At 34.3% G+C, this 10,699-nt stretch overlaps 1 pseudogene; it reads right to left on the bottom strand.

Annotated features, from left to right (window-relative positions):
• Window positions 1-370: 370 nt before the first annotated feature.
• Window positions 371-1,224, bottom strand: LOC143578118 (transcription factor PCL1-like; annotated as a pseudogene).
• Between the last annotated feature and the right edge of the window lie 9,475 nt (window positions 1,225-10,699).

The raw sequence follows: 10,699 nt of genomic DNA, 5'->3' as shown, positions 1-10,699 counted from the left end.
TACTTGGCAACCATGTGGTCACAACTTTCTTCTGCTTCAATACAAAAGAGCTTTCAACCACAAAAATCTTGAATACAAGCATTGTGGACCTACGCCTTTGGTGTATGTATCGGCCGACCCCAATTTTTTTTATAAGGTATATATATATGTTAAAATTCTGGTCGACCCCTATAAAATTTTGACATTGACCCTCTAGCTTCCGACCCATGTGAAATTTTTCCTGAGTCCGCCACTGAATTTACACAAGTCATCATCTAGCCGATTTTCTCAAAACTTACAATTACAATTCAACATAAAACACATTTACTAAACAACAGATTACTCCCAAAAGTGATGAATCACATACAGTGTCTTGCATATGTAGTGATAAAGCTAAATTCAACAAGAAATGTACAGCTCTTGACAAGAAAACAGACGAAGCCAGCTTTGTTGTTTAGAACTTTAGATATTATTAATTATGGCACTTGAAACATGGATACAAAATTAATCCTATTTATTATTAGAAGTCATCCCTTGTTGATAAGGTGAAACCGAACCGAAATTGTGCATCATCATATTATACGGATGCGAATGATAATCGAACCCGTGATGATGCACCATAGGCACCATGTATGGAAATGAAACCGGAACCCTTCTAGACGTCACACCGACAGGGCGACCGGGCTGGTTAGATAATCCCGGCATAAGCCTATACTTTTGTAAATGACTAGCCACGTTCTCTCTAGTCAACCCTTCAACATTCATCAACTGCATAATAGTTTTCGGAACGGCTTTCTTGACACCTAAATGTTTAACAACCTCAACAAACCGCTTGTGCAACTGTGGTGTCCAAACCAACCGGATCCGTTTAGATGACCTGGCAGAAGATTCATCATCAGCAGCTTCAACAACCATCTCATGGTCTTCTCTTTCATCACTGAATGATATAGAACTACTAAGGGTTAAGAGTGTTTTATGAGACGCGTGTGTGACGTCAGTCATGCTCCGGCGAGATGTTGAAAGCTGACGCCAGCTCCGGCGATATCAGAAGGTGTGACAGAGGTGGTAAATCGTTAACGTTTGGTAATCCAGATTCCCAGTCCATATCAGAATCAACTGATATGAACGAATCAAACCACAGTTGGATATATAACAAATTAATAACTGGTGAAGAGTTTGAGAAATAGTAAGATCAGGTTACTGACGTGGATATTGCGGAGGGAATGAGGTTACAAGTGGAAGGAGAAAGTGCATATTTTTAGATATTTTTAAGTCGTCCGATTGCTTCGTTTGATTTGATTGCAATTTTATTTCTTTTACGAGTAACAATTATAAACATTTTAGTTTTCTTAAAGAATGGAGTATATTATTTTGTTTTAGGACAACTTGTTGATTGTAAAATGGACAAACTAGACAAGTGGATTACTAAATATATGTCCTTTTCAGATTGGATAATGGATAAACTCATTGAAGTTTTTTATTCATAATAAAGTTAAAGTTAAAGGTTTCCAATTAGGATAACATAAACAATGATCACAAAGTCATACAAAGTGCTTTGGACATTAGTTTATTTAAACTTTGAATCAGCATAAAAACAACTTCACTCCCAGCCGGCGATTAATTTATGGCCGGCTTTTTTTAGCTGAAACCAACAGTATTGTATTTGGACATAAACTGTGATACCAGTCAAAATTTCGTGTCAAATTTAAACATTTTTAAAATTGAAGGAGTAATGTGTAATATCTAACATAAGAAATAGGTATAAATACTTGGTATGGGTGTCCTTAAGTCTAAGTAGAGAGTTTAAACTTTAAAGTGAACATGATCAAAATGTTGCTAGACGGACTGTCTAACAAGGGAGTCACCTTTTGGCTGCCCATATTAGGGCTTAGAAGTGATTTGGCATTTATGATCATTTGGGAAACCGTCTCGTTTTAAAGATATCTCCACTAGTGCTTAGTATGTACATTAGTGGACATATCTATGATTGCTAAGTGTTTAGACTATCAAGAGGTGTGCGGTCAACTAGTTACAAGAATAATGAAGTATCATCTCCTATTTTTAAAAAAACATTAGTTATCTGTATCCACCATCGATCGCTGACGTATTATTTTAGAAGGTTTTTCGGGTAATTGTACCGAAGGATAAGATGTTTTAGCAAGGGTAAACCATAGACTAAGCAAAACCCATCCTAAGGTGTTCCACTATAACTTTAGCAAGATCCGCAATACCTTTCAGAGTACAAACCAAGTTAAGATGCAAGAACAATTTTGTCTCCATTATCAAAATCATATAGATAAAACTCAAACAATCTCATTAACTTTATGCATCAAACTTGAAAAATGAATTATACGGATGAAAGCCAACATGTTTTGAAGTAAATCCGTGCTAATCTCATTAAAGCCAAATTCTTGAATTTCCATATCGACAACACTGTTGAAACAATCAAAATTATAATAATGTTGATTGAGATTGTGTACATTTGTCTTTTGGGTCTATAACCAGTGTCATCGACAGCATGTGAAGCCGCCATCACCCTAATCTGTTCGCCCCACACGAATTCCAAATTTTCAATTAAAGTGGTTGAGCAATTAACTAATAAGGGCTTAATTATTATTATTCATAACAAAATTAAATTTGGGCTTAAAAATTTTGGTTTAAAATTTAAAAAGTTAAGTTTGAGGCACTAAAAGAGTTAAGAATGGGTCACTAAATTTTTTTAGATGGGTCACTTAGGTTTTTGGACCTAATATATTACATATTTTTAAAGTAAACTATGGACTTAAGTGGGTGCAAACGCTCCCCCTGACCGAACACTGAATCCACCCCTGCCTATGCCAGTAACATGGTCTCTAGTCTCCACCATGATGTCTCAATATGGTAAGGAGGTGAAAATCTATATTGATCAAACCTCATCACCACCCTTTTACTTTGGGACACATAATTTTCCTTCCTTATATTTGTCGTGTGACCGATTGGTGGAACCGTGGAAGACACCTAATGATGACGTACACCATGTTATTAAAGAAACCCACCTTTTCTTTTTCTCATAAATAAATTAATTATAATTAACACTCTTAAAAAATATTTGAAAAATCAAAATCGACGGTCAAGTCCCGGCTGACAAAAAAATCTACGGTTACTATTGGTATTGTTTTTGCATCCTTGAGATAATTATGGCTATATAAAATAGAATGGTTGTTGAAGGACATGGTCAACCTGAAATCAAGGGCTAGCTATTAATATCGGACATGAAAAGGATGAATATGATCTCTTCCTTCTCTTTTCTTTCTATGAATCTATGTCAATAGATACAAAATAGAACTATACGTAGATATATTTCTGGATTAATGTGACGATGGCTCAAGGAGACAATATTCAGATAAGCTCACACACTGCGAACAATCAAACAGTTCAAAACTCGTCTCGTTTTAAAGCCCCAAAGGCTAAAAAATCCCCGACTTTTCAACAACTTTTGCAATGTAAGTTAACATTGTGTTCCTTTTAGGCTATATATGATGGTGTGTTGCTATGAATGGGCACTCATCCGCGTTGGACCCATGACCACGACACATCGAGTTGACGGTATGTGGGGTGGTCATGAGCGGCGTAAGCATGAGACCACTCGTGACGTGCTTAGGCGTGAAATGCTTCCACATTTTGATTTTAATATGAATTTTGTTTTTCTGGTCAATCGGAATGCTTCACTATTGTAAATTTATTTTGTATGAATATAGTTTTATAATATAATGAAAGAGAATTGTAAATTCTAATAATAAGCATCAATTAATTTGTTTAGAATACTAACTATAAGCCATTGGTAATCACAGGCGACGACTCAAAGTGGTCACAAATTTCATCACAAGTAATGAAAAAGAACCATGACCAAGAAGACGAAGCGAATCGTCATAACAAGAAATCAGTGCTAACAAAAGTAAAAGAGAAGGCCAGAAAGTGGAAAATTAATTTAACCAGGAAGAAGCATTGTGAGAAAAATGAGTCACAGTGTCCTGTGACTCGCTCATGCGGTGTCGGTCCAAATGACAAGAGGGAAGAAGACGCCGAATATCATAGTGCTCGAAGTAATATATTTTCTTACCTTCCCAAGTTTTATTGTTAATATATTTGAAAAAAACTGGCTTTACCTAATGTGAATTTTAATATATTCTCTTTTAACTTATATTTAACATATAAGTTTTGTTTTTCTTTAACAGAATGTAACAAAATATTTGAAAAAAACAATCTAGACAAAATGTTTTGATTTGTCTTTAATTTTTTGATATAAGTTTTATTGAAAATCGAGTTTCATCAAAGATGAAATGTTTTTGACATTTTAGTTTCATACAATATATATCTGAATTAAGTGGCATATATTGTATGTGCATGTATTTCAGTGGTTGAATTCAAGAAAACACCAGCCACCAACACACAGTCTGTTGCATCAATTTCCGGAAAGCATTTGGAGAAACTCAACACCAAGGAAAATAAAGATGAACATGAAAGCTCAAGTAACACAACAGAGCCACATTCCAAGACTCATGAACCATCAGATTCATCTGTTGCTACTGCTGATGACACTGATTCCAAAAACCAGACATCAACAACAATATTGGATGTTCCTAAAGCACATGAATTCCCAGAAACAAATTCAAGATTCTCAGGTATTAAGGTTTCCACTTCAGATAATAGCCAGAACAAATTTAACAAAAGCTTTGAAGAGGGAGAGACGACTTGTAAAAGCGAGTCACACACGCCTGATAAAGGTGCCTGGATGAAAGAATATTTGTTGCACAAGTTTGAGCCCAGTGAAGATGAGCGTGCACTTTCAAAAGTAATCACGCAAGCGATAAGTCCTAGACATGATAAAATGAGAGAGGCCATGGCCTCATTTCTGAAAAATGATGAATCATCAAATGCTGATAACAATGTGAGCCTCAACTTCAAGTCCAAATCATTACCTGCAGCTTCTACAAACTTAGACACCAACAACACTCCTATTAAACAAAGCCATAGTTTGGGATCAAGTGAGTCTAAGGCCTCTATGAATCTAAATCAGACCTTTAAGTCTACTTTTGCTTCATATCAAGATCATTTCTTAGGCTCAAGTTCAAAGTGTAACACCAATGTCATTAACTCGCCTACCAAAACAAGCTCATCGCCTTTGGGTCATGGTTCAAGTGGTAATGAGACTAAGGCTTCTGCCCAGGATGTTGTGTCAAATAGTGTTAAGAAGAGTCAGGTTCCTAGCCACACTGCCACTAGCGTAAGACGGGTTCCTATCTCTCGTGCTAAACAAACTCAGGATCCTAGCCATAGTAATGAGACTAACACAATCCAGGTCCGTCCCTCGACCAGGAGTGATTATAATGCAAGCAACTCGAACTCCTCTATCGCCCGGTGATCAAGGTTGGTTTTGTGTATGATAAAGACATCCAGCTTCCAAGAACATTTTATGGAGGTAAAATCTACTTGTTGTATAAGGTGCCTATCACCATACTGCAGAATTCAATGCTGAATTCCTTGACGGCGCTGAATATTACATTTTTTAACAAGATTTCGATTTTTGTATGACAGTTTGTGAGATGAAATTGTGTAAGGATTCTTCAAGCTAACTGAAAAAAAGGAGCACAGAAAAGAGGCATTATCCTAGTTTACCAATTTGATTGTGTATACTTGACTTAAATTCCTCTAGCTCAGACTCAAGCTATAGCTCTTTTAACCTTGGCTCGACATCTCAATTTCAGTTTTTAAGTAGTTGGTCTCCAATATGTAAGTAGCTTCTCTACGTGTTTACATCCCTGATAAACAATAATACACTCAACCCATAAGACCATGTATGTAGTGGAGGGACTTTAACTAACAAAAAGCATTATTACGTCGATCACTGACACGTAGGCGGAGGACATTCACAAACTAAGCTATCAAACATGTGTAGAGGTTTAACCAAGTTATATATATAATCTTTTTTTTTCATTATTATATTAAATATAAATAAATGAGTCTGATTGGTTGAAAAAAGTTATAGTCATACTCATTAGCATCTTCTCCCCCCTCTAACGCCCATCATTCCCCCCACTGGTGCCGCTTTCCACAATGGCGTGTAGCGCCTGATTTAGTGACATGGTAGTAGCTTTAACGCCCACTACACATGATCTTAGCCCGGATTCCGGTATGCGAGCCCAATATACGACCAAGTATAAGAGCCTCACTTGACCAAACAAATAGCTATCGGAAGCTTTCACAACAATTTTTTATATATTTATTTATTTATTTATTTATCTGTAATACTAACATTCGGCTAAGATCATCATTTTCACTAATTTAAATATTCGGATTGAACTATTAATTAAGTGGTCAATGAGCTAGTGGTGGAGTAATAAGGGAGAGACTTGGTGTTTAATCATTGCCGGCTCTAGGGTCTGCCAATTAAGGCAACAGCCTTGGGCCTCCACATTCCTAGGGCCTCTATAAGTTTAAAGATTTAATATTATAAAAGAAAATAAAAATAGTGAAGAATACTTATTTGGCCACAATAATCCCTTTATCTTGTGATTTAAACAATTTAGTTTTATTTATTTAACATTTATGGCATGCAGTTATATTTATATGTCTGCTATAGTTTTTGGGTTAAAAATTGTCAAATGGAAAGTAAAAAATCGTTATTCAGAAGGGCCTCAAATTTTTGTCTCGGTTTAGGCCTTCGGGCATGTTGAGACGGCCATGTGTTTAATGCATATGACCCAGGTTTGATTCATGTTCCTAGCATTTAGTTTCATAGGCACCAGAGTGATGATGGAAGACTAGGCGAGTAGGTGGTTTTCACTATTTGAATCCTTGAACTAAACGAGTTTTATCTCACCGCACTGTCGTTCCTTCATACGAGTGTTCACGGGCGTTGGCCTTAGGTGAGGGATTTTCCCGAATCGAAAGACGAGTGTATCCCGATGTGTTGACTTTAGCCAGTAGCCTATATCAAGAATTTGTTGATCGTTCAAAAAACTATTAATTAGATGGTATTAAATGTCATATTTCTAGGATTTGAATATTTGAAAGCTAGATTCGAATTTGAAATAGATTCGACAAATTCGATTCGTTTCGATTCGAATTCAGAATAGCTGATTTGAAATTCGGTTCGATTCGAAAATGATGTTCGAATTCGAATTGATTCAAATTCAGTTAAAAACATATTTCAATTTCAAAACCACTATAAATTTGAGTTTTTAACAACAAAAGGTACAATTCTATAAAATAAATAAATCATTTAAAATTATCACATCCTAAATATTCAAAATGGTAATGCCCAATTACATTAATTGTTAACCAAAATGATGAATTTTTAATTTTTACTATTTGAATCCTTGAACTGAACGAGTTTTATCTCACCGCACTGTCGTTCCTTCATACGAGTGTTCACGGGCGTTGGCCTCAGGTGAGGGATTTTCCCGAATCGAAAGACGAGTGTATCCCGATGTGGTGACTTTAGCCAGTAGCCTATATCAAGAATTCGTTGACCGTTCAAAAAACTATTAATTATATGGTATTAAATGTCATATTTCTAGGATTTGAATATTTGAAAGCTAGATTCGAATTTGAAATAGATTCGACAAATTCGATTCGTTTCGATTCGAATTTAGAATAGCTGATTTGAAATTCGGTTCGATTCGAAAATGATGTTCGAATTCGAATTGATTCAAATTCAGTTAAAAACATATTTCAATTTCTAAACCACTATAAATTTGAGTTTTTAACAACAAAAGATACAATTCTATAAAATAAATAAATCATTTAAAATTATCACATCCTAAATATTCAAAATGGTAATGCCCAATTACATTCATTATTAACCAAATTGATGAATTTTTAATTTTTAATCTTTATAACTCAAAAGATTTATATAGTTTATCTTCTCATGAGTATGTATATATATATATATATATATATATATATATATATATATAACTAGTTTGATCCTCCCGTGTTACGGGAATTTATTCAAGTTTTTGTTTTTAATCGTTTTCCTATTTTATGATGTTTTATTTTATTTTGAAAATTGGATTTTAATAATCCCAACTTAATGCAGTTGGCCGATAATAATCCCAACTTTGAAAATAGCTGTCACTGATCCCAACTTTCACACTATTTGTTTTCATTGGACCTCCGTTAAAAAAACTTAACGGCGTTAAGTTTTTTCCAAATTTTCAAACTGATATTTTAGGGCTTTTGTTCGGAATGAGGATACGAGTCGATGATGTAAAACTTACCATCAAACGGTGGGTCCAAATGACTAAATGATGCTTCAATTTCGATGTTTAAACTTTTAATTAACAAAAATTAAAATGTTTAAAGCGCCATTTCGAGTTAAGTTTTACATAAGTTGATTCATATTCTCATTCTGATCAAAAACCCTAAAATATCAATCTAAAATTTGAAAAAAACTTAACGTCGTTAAAATTTTTTTAACGGAGGTCTAATGAAAACAAATAGTGTGAAAGTTAGGACCATTGACAGCTATTTTTAAAGTTGGGATTATTATCGGCCAACTGCAATAAGTTGAGATTATTAAAATCCAATTTTCCTTTTATTTTTTAACGTAGTTTTGTTTTAATTTAATACACATATATTAGTTTGTTATTATATTTTTTAGCGTTTAGAAATTTTCAATTGAGATGTGCATGTTTTTTAGTTTTTTAATGAACAAACATAAACGAACACGGGCATGTTGATTTTTTTTAATGAACAAACATGAACACAAATATTTGTCTAATGAAAAAGGGGGCGTTGATGTAGTTGACGATGGTGGGTAGTATCGGAAGTTAACCGGCGAAGGAGATGATAGACCAACAACGAAGAACATGTAAAAGAGATAAATTAAATCAGGGTTTGACGATGAAAGTGTTTACCAATAAATGAGATTCTATAACCCATTTAAGGGCTATTAGGATTTGGTATGACCTATAACCCGTGGAAATTATTCTTTAATGATTAAGGGGATATTTTACAAATAAATGAGATGTTATAACCCGTTTAAGGGTTATCCGGGTTTGGTGAGACCCATGACCCACAAAAATTATTGTTTGATTATGAAAGAGTTTCACAAATAAATGAGATGTTATAACCCATTTAAATACTATCCGGGTTTGGTAAGACCCATACCCGCGAATTCGGGTAAAATGCATGAGAAGCCTCCATTTACAAATCAAGCAATCTGGTGGCTCTAGAGAATGAGGGGAGCAACCTGAGAGTGACACGTAGGATTTTATGGTAGACAATTATATAGATAGTCAGATAAAAATAAAATGTGTAATTATAATTTGAATTTCTAATCGAATCAAATTTAAAATCATAAATTCGTATCGATTCGAAATTCGATTACTAAAATCGAGTTCGAACCGAATCGAATTCAAATGATTGAATATCGAATTTAAACTTCAAATTCGAATGCGAATTAAATCAAATTTCGAGTTATTCGAGTCTGATTTAAATACCTTGTTTATATATTGTAAGTTTATATATCGTAAGTGATGGGGGTAAAATAATCAATTCTAAGTGATGTTTGATTGGCAGTTTAGACGTAAATAACGGGCCGTGGCAATTCCAGTGAAGAAGCATTTCTCTTTGTACGAGTGTAACAAGCTGTAACTGTGGGCCTATCGCCAGCCCATTAACATGGACTTTTCTATCTCTTGCATGCTCGCCACGTGGCAGATTTTAAACATTTTTTTTCTACTTTCCTGCTTTCGTATAAATAGCTGTTATAAACTTATAATTGTTAACTTAAATATGTGTACGTATGCATATTTGTTAATTATATCATTATATGGGATCGATTCCTGATATACATTTTCCAATATATTCTTATCTTGATCAAAGTCAAATGAGTTGATCAAGGGAACACTTGGTGAAACAACGGCAATTTTGGTCACACATGGTTAGTCAAGATGATATGTAGCTAAAGATATGTATCTAAATTCCATACCTAGACACATATGCAGGCATACAGCAAACGTTTTCATATCAAATCGTAGCTAAAACAGCGGCGTCATGTATTGTAGCTAAAGTTGTTGCAGTTATGATTAAGTTGCCAAGCCGTAGCAAAACAAATTACTAATTAGAACCAGAGTTATAACCACCAAGGTGATCCGTTCCGTATCATCCATAGGACCATAGCAAAAAGGGTATTTGTTACAAATTTGACGGTAATTTTGTAGTGGCATCGGTGGCAAGAAGTAGAACTAGATTATCATTTCATACTTTGTTTCATTCTAATTAATATTATGTTGAAAATTACATAGATACATGTATTAATGAGAACGATAGATTAATTTAAAATGAAATGATTATTTTTCTCTTTCAATACTTTTTTAAATTTATTTTCTCTCTTAGTTGAATTTTCTTATTTAAAAAGTATAATAACGAGTACATGCGCATTAAGTGTATGTGTATACATACATAGAGAAAAAAAATGTTATTAATACGGTTTATGGTTTTAATTAAAAAATGAATCTTAAATATAAAATTCGGGTTGGTTTATGAATAAATACCAATCTAGATACTTACCAATCATTCTTCTGATTCCATCGATCTCATGTGAAAACCCAGTAGTCGACGGCCGCACAAACCTATTTTTGACCTACCAGTCATAGTTTTATAAGCGATCGAACACTTAGGCCTAGGGGTATACTCTAATGCCCAAAACGTTAAAGTTGAGTTGACAAGGGTT

This window comes from Bidens hawaiensis, unplaced genomic scaffold (assembly GCF_021521415.1).
Source record: "Bidens hawaiensis isolate Kalapana, Puna unplaced genomic scaffold, B.hawaiensis_p1.1 tig00029028_1, whole genome shotgun sequence".
Classification (NCBI taxonomy): Eukaryota; Viridiplantae; Streptophyta; class Magnoliopsida; order Asterales; family Asteraceae; genus Bidens; species Bidens hawaiensis.
This window is presented reverse-complemented; position numbering and strand designations above follow the sequence as displayed.